Here is a 12,615-nt window from a genome sequence, read left to right as displayed (position 1 = left end):
TAAATTAAGGAGCAACCCATCTATAGACATTTTATCATCCCAGCCCTCCATGCAGTTAAAATGGGACAGGTCACATCCCAAATTTGCCTTCTTTGAGCATAGATATTTGAAAAGGACAAACTTGTTTGCCTAACCTTTCAGGAAAGCTGGAACCCTGATTACAGAAGACTCTTATCATTTTCATTTGATTTTTCATTTTATTTATGATCCCAGACCAATATAGACTCTATCTTCAATGCATGAGGTTTCCTTGACTCAGATATGCACATTCAGCATGTGGACTTGATGACCAGGGTGCCACGTGGTCCAACTACACTTTTAATAATTAAAGATTTTTTTAATAGTAGAGATTAGGGACAGCTTGATTAGAGTCAGTTTATCAAAAAAGCTTTATTTATTTATTTATTTATTTATCAAATTTGTCACTGCCCATCTCCTCCAAGCAGAGGAACTCGGGCGGTTTACAATATAAAACAATAAATATATAATAAAATTTCAATGTAAAACACACTATAAAACAATTTCACAGAGCTACCAAATATAATAAAATCCAGATGGCTATGGTCTCATTCAGTCATTGTATAGGAGGGGCACTTCAAGGAACTAGCCAGCCCCAAGTATGACTATTTTCCTCCCTGCCCCATGCCCAGTGGCAGAACCAGGTCTTCAACTTCCTCCAGAAGGCTAGGAGCGATGGGGCTACTCTCACTTCCAGGGGCAAGATGTTCCAGAGGGCGGGTCCTACTGCAGAGAAGGCCCACCTCCTGGACCTCACCAGATGGAATTCTCTTATCGACGGGGTCTGTAGCATGCCCTCTCTGCATGATCGTGTGGGGCGGGCTGATGAAATGGGGAAGAGGCGGTCCCTTAGGTAACCTGGTCCCATGCCATGTAGGGCTTTATAGGTGATAACCAACACCTTGAATTGGACCCAGAAGCAGACTGGTGTCCAATGCAGCTCGCGTAGCAAAGGTCTTGTGTGCGCCCTTCTAGGGGCGCCAAAAATAGCCCTCGCAGCCGCATTCTGGGCCAGCTGAAGCTTCCGGATACTCTTCAAGGGTAGCCCCATGTAGAGTGCATTGCAGTAGTCTATATGGGAGATAACAAGGGCATGAGTGACTGTTCAAAGGGCCTCCCAATCCAGGAAAGGACATAACTGGTGCACAACACAAAGCTGTGCAAAGGCCCTTCTGGCCACGGCTGCCACCTGCTCTTTGAGCAGGAGCCGTGAGTCCACAAGGACCCCCAAGTTACGCACCAGGTCTGTCTGGGGCAGTGCAACCCCATCCAGAACCAAAGATGACAAAGTCCCAGATACAGAAAAGCCCTTAACCCTCAGCCACTCCATCTTACCAGGGTTCAGCTAAAGACTGTGGTTCCCCATCCAGGCCGCTACAGCCCCCAGACACCTGGAAAAGGCAGCTACGGCATCACTTACCTCACCTGGGATGGAGAACACAATTAAGTATCGTCAGCATGCTGATGATACTTCATCCCATGGTGATGGATGATCTCACCCAGCAGTTTCATGTAGATGTTGAATAGGATAGGAGAGAGAACTGAACCAGGCAGCACCCCACAAAGGAGGGGTTGAGGGTTGGATCTCTCACTCCCTATCACCACCAATTGGGACCGGCCCCAGAGGAAGGTGGTGAACCAGCGTAGAACCATGCCACCCACCCCCAACTCCCTGAGCCAACCCAAAAGGATACCATGGTCGATGGTATCGAAAGCCACTGAGAGGTCAAGAAGAGCAAGGATGGATGCACTACCCCCATCCTTCTCCCGCCAGAGATCATCCATAAGCGCGACCAATGCCATTTCCGTCCCATATCCAGGCCTGAAACCTGTCCTGATTACCAGGAAACACACTGAGGCGAGGACTTGGTCTCTAATATTTATTAGTAGTACTTAACAAGAATCCTAACAAACTGAGAAAGCGTGGGAAAACCCAGCCATATAAACCCCAAAGGTTAAGGCAGTCCCGATCTGTGTCTCTTTGAATGGCTGAACAGTTCCTCAGTGCTACGCATGCGCTTGACAGTCTGGGTGAGAGCCCCCTGCTCGCCATCCTTACTCATGACAAAACCTGACTGAAAGGGGTCTAGATAATCCGTTTCTTCCAGAACCCTCTGGAGCTGTAATGCCACCACTTTCTCAACCACTTTCCCCAAAAAGGGGAGGAGACTGGACGAAAATTATCCAGTATAGTACAGTCCAGCGATGGTTTCTTGAGGAGGGGATGTACCAGTGCCTCCTTAAAGGCAGTTGGAAACACCCCCTCCCTCAAGGATGTATTGACCATCACCTGGACCCAGCCACATGTCACCTCCCGGGCAGCTTTCACCAGCCAGGAAGGACATGGGTCTAGATGACAAGTGTCCAGAGGATCCTGTCCACTTCCTCGGGTCCAACAGGATCAAACTGTTCCCAGATAACATGGTAAGTATGATCCCTGGGTATCTCCACAGACTATGCCTCATGCTTGGAATCTAATGTAGAATGGATCTGAGCGATTTGTCTTGCAGATGCTCCGAAAATTCCTCTACACGGCCCCACAGGTGGGTCACTACACCCACCTTCCCCAACAGAGTGTGTGATTTTAAACAGGGCCGTTGTGTCCTAACAGTCAGAAATCACACTGAGATGAGGAGTAGGTCTCTAGTGTTTATTACTGCTACATTAAACAGAATCCTAACAAACTGAAGAAGGGGGAGGGTGTTTGTTTTGCAGCCCAACAGGAAAGGAACTGGGATTGTTCTCAACCATCAAAGAAGGGTGTTGACATCATTTTGCTTCAATATGCAAACTCAGCAACTATATAATACAAAAATGCCAGCAAATATGCTTGCTTTATATGTTGAAGCAGTTCTCTCTCTTTCCTGGGCAGGCAGAGAGAAAAAGAACACAATAAATTGTGTCTTTTTGTAGAAGCCAGAACAGGGCTGCTGAATGTTATAGATCCTGAGGGACCAATAAAAACCACCCAGTACCTAGTAAGATCAGAGGGTTTCAGACTGGATGGTGCTATTTCAGGCAGTTTAAAGTAACTAACAGGTGATGGGAGCTACAGATTAGTAGCAAACATTGGGACTGTGTGCCTAGTTTTATAAACTATACAAATCAGGCAGAATTTTTTGTAGAAAAAGCTAATCAGACCAATGTATGCAGATTATATTCATTTTGCATGATATCCTTGTGCTATCAAAGGCTGAAGACCTACCTGCAAGGGATGGGATTGGATATATACAGTACTTTAGAACAGGAGTGGGCCTCATGTACAGATGTTTCCATACCTAAACCCCACATGCATGCCCAAAATTGAGCAAAATATAAGTGAAAAAATGTCCATTTGCGGCCTTTCCAATGTTGTCCTCAGAAGGTTTTGTGTGGTTCACTGGCAGCTTGAAAAGCTAAGTTGTTGTTTCCAAGATGATTATGTGCCCCTTTTACAGGAAGAGGGTAATAAACAATAGTAAAGATCAGCAGGTCAACCAATGCTTGATTTGGCTTTTCCATTAAGACAATGTGATTTTTTGGTTTTGATATAGCATAATGTTTGAACCCAGCTACTGGAAGCTCACTAGAAACTCGGTCCAGTCATGCTGCTATTTCTGAAATGTAATAAAACACTAATATACTTTTTGTCTGTCCACACCAGAAATTCCTCTTTTACCAAGACTCTATTAGTTCGGAGGTTCTCAGAAGCTGCTTTCTTTTTGCTGATAGATGTGTTGCTCTTTTATGAAACACAGCATTCTATACACTCACCGAGACAGGAAGGTAGCAGTGACTGGAATCTATTCCACAATGCTCCCAACTTGGTGCCCTACTATAATAGACTACAATTTCTATATTCCCATCTGGCACTGCTGAATTATAAGTCTCAGGATCATTCACAATTGGCCATGCCTCATAGGGATATTAAAAATTGTATTTCAGCAACATCTGGAGCTCCCCACTTCTGTTTTAGCTCAGTGCAACTTGGAGGTTTAGTGATTGGGGAACATCACTAAAACATTACATGTAATCTCTTCAGAAATTTTTAGAGAATGCTTTCCATTTTGGAACCATATTCCAAGATCTACTGTTATACTTTAAATATTTTGAAAATTTTAAGTTCTCCCCAAATCTTAGATGTTTCCTACATCTTATTGCCTCTCTATCCTTCCCTCTATGCAGGTATCTTTAGTAGTGCATCAAGGTCTGGTTTGCATCCATGCCAGTTATGGGTCTATCAGATGCCAAGCAGTAAGTCACACTGAAGGAATCCACTGAACCTATTCCTTCTGGAGATCTGGTTAAGAGTAATGATACCAATCTAAGGAATAAATTAAACAGCATGCCATTGGCTGAGGCTCCTTCCATCAGAACCAAACCCTTTCAATTCATTTATTCTGTCAGATCTTCCCTTTGTGAAGAAAATCAAGATTCCTATGCCCATTTCTTAAATGCTACAGTTCAAACAGCTGCAAAAGTTGAGGAAGTCAGAGTAAGCACATAGAAATACACATACACACAGTTACCAAATGAAAATAGCTCAGCAACACACACAAACACACCTGTTACTTCATGATTATATATAAGTACGTCACAAGGAGAAACTACGGAACTCTTTTGTTACCTTAAAAAACGAGCTGTCAGGGATCTGGCCCACTGGGGAAATGTGAAGCAATCATAAAAAAAGGTGCTATTTAAAGTGTTGAAGAGGGGGGAAAAACCAATTCTGCAATAGTGTAATTCTAGACTCTGCCCAACCCACATTCCTCCCCCCCCACCCCCGGGCCCCAGGGCTGTACACTAAACTACACAGGACTTCTGATGCTCCTTACTAGAGAAGTGCTCTCATCTTGTGGCTGTAACACTTTTTTAACCCTATGCAGAAATGCATAAAAGTCCATCCTAATTTCTCTGCTCTTCTTCGGTCCTTCTGGCAGGAATGTTGTTTTGCCCTGGCACCCTGATTTTCGATCACCCAGTGAGGTATTAAGAACTGTTCATAACATATTTAATGGGGAATCATATTGAGAAAGCAAATACCAAAAGCTCAGGGTCATATAAGAGAAATCAAAGGATGTCCACGTGGCAGTAGAGATTCAAGAGGAGAAAAGCCATTGGTTACTGCTATTTTAAGAAAGTCTAGAATCATTTAGCTTTTATTCTCAAGATTTGCACGTAGCTCGATCTTTAAGCAGTCTTTAGTATTTACACAGAGAAAGATGGAGTATAAATTGACAAATATTTGCATGTAAAGATTGACTTGAGTCAAATTTTGCACCGAGTCATCATCAGCTAAACAAATCACACCAGCTGGGTTCACACATGCTAAGCCAAAACCAAGCTGCTCACATTATGGGTTTCTGTAATGTCACTCCAGTGAAGGAGTCTATAAAGTGTATAAAGCATTTTATCAAGCTAACAGATACCTCTGTATCTGTAGCAAGAGTTGGTTTTGCCAACTCTTGTAGATTCAGGGTACATAAAAGGAGTATTTTCATGGCTTATAATACTTGCCTGATCTTCTCTTTAAACATGAAAAATACAAGGGAGAAGTAAATTGCATGCTTGAACTGATGATGAGCTTCCATAGTTGCATCCTCATCCCATCATACTTGATAAGGTTACAGAAGATAATTTTTTCCCAATTTCCAATGTTCCTTCTTTTAAAGAAAATATCCTGCCAATTTCAAAGTTCCTGGATGCCAAGGTGTCTTTTCCAACTTTTCTTTTTTAATGTATTTGTGAATATGCTATGGTATACCTGGGGCATTTAACTCTCTCAGAACTGCAGCATTGATTTCCACTGATCCAGAACCTAGAGAAAACCTGTTTCAACCTTTGTCAGCCATATCAAATGTGGACCAATTCTGCTTAAGGCAGCTTCCTCTGATCAAAAAATGGACTTAAAAATGACATTATTTCACCATTAAGTAAGGCTGCCAGACAGTGTGAAAGATGGAATATGGACAAAAGCAGACAAAATCAATTTTTCCAAATAGATATGGATAACTTGGCTGGGACTGGTATTAATATACAGGTTTCTATCCCCAAGTTAATTTTCCATCCATACATTTGTTGCTGCTTAATTCACCAAAACTAGTGGTAGGACAACAGTGGAAAAACGCAGTGATTGTTGCCATAACTAAGTAATTTCAACTGAATAATTTCAACTGAACAATAAACAATTTATTTGGGGATTGAAGTTTCTTTGAAGATTGAAAGAAGTTGTTAGATGTTAGACTCACAGCAGCAAGTTCAATACAGTGTATGTTTGCATACTGTGTGAACTCAGCCATTGTGTTTTGCTTTACGTCTTAGCCATTATGGCTTGTTGAATGAATCAAGATTAAGAAGATGCCTTAGGATGTGTGGATTCAACCACAGTTCAGTTCCAGGTGCAGTGTAACCCCACAGAATATATTTCATGCACAGAAAAGTACATGGCATTGAAGAATTTTGGATCAGATTGAAAAGACGTTTTTAAAAGGGGTGTGTATGTGTGTCTGGGCGTGTGTCTGGGCGGTCATGCACTTATATCATACTTCCATTAAGAGGTGATGAAGGAAAGATGAAATGGCTCTTGCTGTACCTGTGGATTTCAGCCACTACATCATGACCTTTAATTCTTCTCAACTTCATATACTGCATTTTCTTAAAATAATGTTGACTTTAAGAGGAAAAGTTAAGAGATCTATTTTTTTTTTAAATGATCAAAAGCATGTTATATTTGTATAAATGAAATAAATAAAACAAATGAAAGGTGGATGGAATTCAAAGTGCTAAGAATATGGTATTTTTAGAAAGTGCCTGTAAATGACTTTATCTTCACTGCCCTCTGGGTACAGGTGATCTGAGCTATTGAAAAATTGCACCTGAGCCTAATGACAGTTCTGTCAGAAAGACGTGAAACCGAATGAGAACATAAGCATAAGGACATAAGCAGTGCCCCGCTGGATTGAACCCCTGGCTTATCTAGTCCACCAGTCTGTTCTCAGTGGCCAACCAACTGCACAAGGAAGTCCACTAGTGTCTCAGCAGGTGGCCTTCAGAAACAGTCACACTACCATCAAGGCTAATAGCCATTGATCCCCATGACTTCCATGAATTGGTCCAACTTTGAAAAGAAAGAAGAAAAAAAGTCAGCCAAGCTGGTAGCCGGCCCATTTCATCAATGAGGTTCTACAAGAAACTGTAGTCTGTTGTTTTGAACAAGTAATAAGGTATAAACTAGCCCTTCTAATTTTGCAGAGCTGAGAAATGTTATTGCCAACTAACCCACCAGAATCAAAAGATCAAGAACTGAAATTCCTGAACCGTATGAAAACATTGCATGCTGTATTGCAGTCACAGGGGATGTCAGGAAACTGCTGGATAACAACTCAACATTAAGTTCTCAGGCTCTTCAAGATGTTTCTTATGCCTATTGCTTAGACAGTCAAGCAACTACTCTGTTAGCCGCAACGTATTTCTATGACCTGTACAGTTCAGCTTCCACAACTCAAGAGATTCCAAATTCTGACCTAATTAATGCAAAGTTGTGTAAATGTATCATTTCACTTGGATGGATCTCAGATAGTGCATCTTAGCCATAAACCCTAAGCTTAATTTCACTCCCCAAATTCAACTACAGAAGAGGAAGAAGTGTTGGCAATAACCCATCTGATGTCAGCAGGCAAGGATGCCTTTGAATACTATGTCCAAGTATCAACATTGCCAGGATGCTGCTAAATGTATTTCAATAAACGTATGAATTGTTTTCTTTCTGACATGAAATCAGTACAATTTACAACAATCATAGTATGTTTTGCCCATAACAGGAGAGAGATTGGGGACTACATTTGTGTTTTCAAATGGACCTTTATATTCTGCCTGCATGTTGGGTATAATTTGATGCTAGTACAACCAGCTAATACGCCCAGTCTATCATCTCCACCTTCTGATTTTAACTGATTTTAACTCTACAGACAAGGCTGAAACACTTGAATTTCTGGACTTGTTTGCTTTTCCAAATTCTATTTCCATAACTTTTTTCCTGGTGTTATAGAGGACTCATTACCTTGGTACTGTAAGAACGATAAGAATTATTTGTGCATAGGCATAATTATGGACATACAACCTGCAGTGGTAACAGTCTCTTGGTGATTGATGGAGTGAACTAAAATGTTTTAACTTTTCATACTGATTACACATAAAAAGAAAAATAAATGTAGTTTGATACAGAGGTTTGGTATGCTTTGGTTAATTAATAACAAAATAACATGTATTATTGTAATTAAAAGATAAGTACAAATGTGTGAACTACGAATTACATTTAAAATTCCTATCTCATCCAATGTTTATAATAACTAGCAATACAAAAGCAAAAGCAAAATATAAAAATATAGGGAACCAATAGTTACAAAATATTGAATTGCTTGCTGTACAGGTTAGTCTATCAGAGAGAGAGAACAAACTGACTCCTGCATCAATTTCTACTGGCCTGGGAAGAGACCAACCTCAGCACTTTTGACACAGCATTAAAGACTAGCAAACAACAACACTGGAATTTGTTGCTTGCCTTTCTCCATCTCCTCTTTCACCTATTCTTTAATCATTATAATGCTCCTGCATACCCTTTGGGATATAAAGGTTGTGCTTTGTGCAACCTGTCATTTCTTTACCATACTGGCCCTTCAAGTTGCCCAACCATTGCTCCCTCTTCAGCAGCCAGACACTAGGACCTGAGCATTAGGACCAAAACAATAGATACAAACTCCCCCATTCTATTGTTTACATTTTAAAAATGTACGCCCTGTGAAATGACTATCAACATATGCCTGATCATCACAGAATGCCACGTAACAACAAATCCCAAAAAGTGTTATCTTCCTGGATCTGTCATTTTAACATATAAGATTACTAATTTAACTTATATTTTATGGCATTCCTTATCCACCAGCAACCAGGCATCTCCATGTCACCACAAACAGGGCGAGAAGGCAGGGGTTAACTCCATTACCTGTTACAGTATTATACTGCTACTGCAAATGTAGGCATCCATCTAGATTAGCTAAAGTACTCTTCACAAATACCTCTAAGAGCAACCTCTGCTTGAATATACCCAGCCAAAGGGAACCCTAGGGATCTGGTTCCACTGGAGAACTGCTTTGTTGGGAGGCATTTTCCAATACTGAAACAGAATCTGCCTGTCATTTAGTGTCATGCCCTGCACTTTGGAATGAGAGCAAATAGATGTGGGGTTCTTTTCTTCACATGATAACAATGCACGAAGTTCAACAGTAAATTGTATCCTTTTCTCAAGGCTAATACATACCAAGTTCATATCATCCCTCTTCAGAGGAGTTTTCAATTCCATGGTTATTTTCATTGCTCTTTCTTGAATCTCTTCCAAATGATAGCATTTTTCCCACTCTTCTGATGTGATAGAATATTCTATGTCAATCTGCCTTGAATCAATTTTGGTGGGACACACGGATTATGCAACATTCATAAAAGGTATTCATGTTTGATGTATGTTCAAAGGGTTAATTGTACAGTCTTAAACCAACTCTAGGAAGCAGTCTGCTATATAGAGAAGCGAAAGGAGTGCATGTAGCACAATTGACAGCCTAAGACCAAGCCAGCAAATTCATGGTTCACCAGATTTCAGCTGGGAATTACAGGGCTGGAGCAGTTCCCTTGTGCTGACTTGAGAAGCAGGGAGAGAGGCGGGCAGGGTACTGCAGAAAGGATGGTTGGTGGTTAGATGGACCAGCAAATGGATGAGAACTGGAGAAAGATTCTGTATTCACATTTTGCAAGTTTTTCTCTCTCTCTCTGACACTATGAACAGCCAAGGAAACGTGAATACAGTATGTTTCTCCAGTTCTTACACTAGTAGACTCAATAAGCATTAATTCAATCTAAATATGGGGAAATTCAGGACTGATAAAAGACAGGACCTCTTTGATTGATGAAAATCATGAATGGCATCAATGGCTGCTGGGGCCAATAGTGGAAAAGGACTATTACTCATGTGTCCCATTTATGAGCTTCCTGAGGCATCTGACTGCACCTGCATGCCACAGAATCTTACGAGTAGAAAGCCCTGCCACTCAGTTCAGCAAGACACTTTTGTTCTTATGCATCATGTGCATAAATACATTGGTTTGGCAAATCAAATGAGAAAAATGAAGGTAATTAGTACCCAAATAAGCAAAGTTATACGTTCAGGATAAGCAAATTAGCTAGTAAGAAACTGAATAAATGGCTGTGCAGTCCTTGGTGCTCTCTGAGCCTTATTTTCTTGCAGACGTTTCATTGCCAGACTAGGAAACATCTTCAGTGCAAAGAGGGAGTGGGCCTTGCTCTCAGTTTATATACTGTGGCTTGCCCTGCTTGTGTTGGTGGGGTGTTGTTCTCTCCTTGGGAGTTGATTGGGCTGTTGTTTGCTGCTTGGTTGATTGCCTGAGTTAATCGTTCCTTGATTAGGGTGTATTGTGCTGTTTGATGGTTCATCTGGTGTTAATCCTAGTGTTTTTACATATCTGGGTGTTGATTGCTGGCAAGGGAGTGTACTGGTCTTTTGGCTTTTCTATTGTCTCTTTTGAATGGTATGTAAGTGTTGTTTACCTCTACGTGTCTGGCTGCTTGGTCTGAGTACCAGGCTTCCAGGAATTCTCCGGCATTTTTGGATTTGGCTTGGTTTAGAATGCTCACCATTTCCCAGTTGAAACTATGGTTGAGTCTGTCCATGTGTTGTGAGATGAAGGAGTTCTTGTGTCTTCTGACTGCTAGTTGGTGTTCCTGGATGTGCTCTGCTAGTCTTCTGCCTGTCTGTCCTACATAGTGGCTGTTAGTCTTTTCACTGCATGTTGTAAATAACTGTTTTTTCTTCTTGGGCTATTGGGTCTTTTGGCTTGCTTAATGTTTTGAAGAGTTTTAGTTGGTTTATGTGCTACGGTGATGCCATGTGGTTGTAACAGTCTGTTAGTGGTTTCTGAGATGTTTTTGATGTATGGCAGTGTTATCCTTTTCATAGTTTCCATTGGTTGGGTTGTAGTGGATTGGGTGGTGAGGCACTTTTTGATAAAGTTGGACGGGTACCCATTTTGTTGCAAATGTTTTTTTTCTTTTTTCTGGTGTTCTGGGTTGCTGCAGTGGGTAAGTGCTCATCTGAATAATGTTCTTACACAGCTTCTCTTGTGGGAGGTTGGATTGTTACTCTGGTAGTGGAACACTTGGTTGGTGTGGGTAGCTTTCCTGTAGACTTGTTTCTAACTTACCATCATTTCCTCTACTGATGAGGATGTCCAGGAATGGTAGTGAGTTGTTTTCTTCCTCCCTTGTGAATTTTATTCCATTAAAGATGTTATTGTTTTGTGGATTTCTTCCAGTTGTTTCTTTTGTATTATGACAGAAGTGTCATCTACATACCAGATCCATACTTTGGGCTGTATGTGTGGGAGTGCTATCCTTTCCAGATGCTGCGTTACGATCTCTGCTATGAGTCTTGAAATCAGTGATCCCATGGGTGTTCCTTTGATCTGTTGGTATATTTCTCCATCAAACTGGAAGTAGGTTGTAAGGCAGAGGTGACAGATGACTGTCAGTAAGCACCGCTGGAAACAGTGGCAGTTACTGATTTCTTGCCCTATCTGTAGTCACTGAAAGAAACAGTCTGATGCAATAGGATTCCTATTTTTAACAGAAACTAAAAAAAAACAAAAAAAACAAATCACAAAGATGGGGATGGGGTGGATAAATCAAACAACATAAAAATGAGAAGAATCCAGCTCTGAGACTGAAAAAGATCTTCAAAATCAAAAGACTCTTAGACAAGAAAAGGAAGATTGTGAATCTACATTCATACTTGTTTTCTTGATGATAGAAAAAGATAATAAAATCTTGCTTCATCTTGGCAAATGAAGACCAGTTAACAAAGATTGGGCAATACTCAACCTCCTTCACTGAAGTGTTCTGAATGCTTTTTTAAAGCATAAAATCACCTATCTGCAATACAGTATCCTCTGCATCAGATCAAAATGTTAGCTGGAGTTCCCTATTGTAACTTGGTACTTTTAACATGGTGTTAAAAGGTGTTGCAGTATTGAAAATTAATATTCTTCTTCTTTGTTCCTCATAAACCATTGTGTTTTCTTACCTTAGAGCCACTGCCAGGAACACAAGTATCTCCTGAATTAAAGGTCAATGTGCAGTCAAAAAGGCTACTAGCATTAATGCAGAAGAACGAGGCGCATTGCAAACCTCTTCTTTTTTTCAAAATGTCAGCTATAACCAATGAGCTGCTGAATAGGTAAGCTATTTTTCAATTTAATTTCAAAACAGAAGCACAAGTAACTTGCCTCTTTAGCATATCATCAAAATATATAAGAAATGTGTTAGCATTTTTCCTTTTTTCAGCAGTCTCAAGATCAAATAAAGGCACCCAGGAAAAACCATGAGCCTTGCAACTGTAAGCCATTAGCACAACCCCGGACTTCAAAATCCTCCTCTGATCCCACATTTTGATTAACTGAATCATACAGACGCAGAGGTCTACACAGCGCCTCATGATAGTGATGTCTACCAATGAACTGTGTAAATTCCAGGTATAACAGAAGGGACACAAAACAG

At 40.8% G+C, this 12,615-nt stretch overlaps 1 protein-coding gene across 1 annotated transcript in view; it reads right to left on the bottom strand.

Moving 5' to 3' along the window:
* Nucleotides 1-10,383, bottom strand: part of LOC134501011 (sodium- and chloride-dependent GABA transporter 2-like) — a 71,125-nt gene extending 60,742 nt beyond the window's left edge. Inside the window, exon 1 of the mRNA XM_063308555.1 lies at nt 9,072-10,383. The gene's annotated coding sequence lies outside the window, so the exon portion shown is untranslated. The remainder of the gene's footprint in view (nt 1-9,071) is intronic.
* Nucleotides 10,384-12,615: the final 2,232 nt, after the last annotated feature.

Source organism: Candoia aspera, chromosome 7 (genome assembly GCF_035149785.1).
Source record: "Candoia aspera isolate rCanAsp1 chromosome 7, rCanAsp1.hap2, whole genome shotgun sequence".
NCBI lineage: Eukaryota > Metazoa > Chordata > Lepidosauria > Squamata > Boidae > Candoia > Candoia aspera.
The sequence above is the reverse complement of the archived record's forward strand: the minus strand, read 5'-3'. Positions and strand labels throughout refer to the sequence as shown.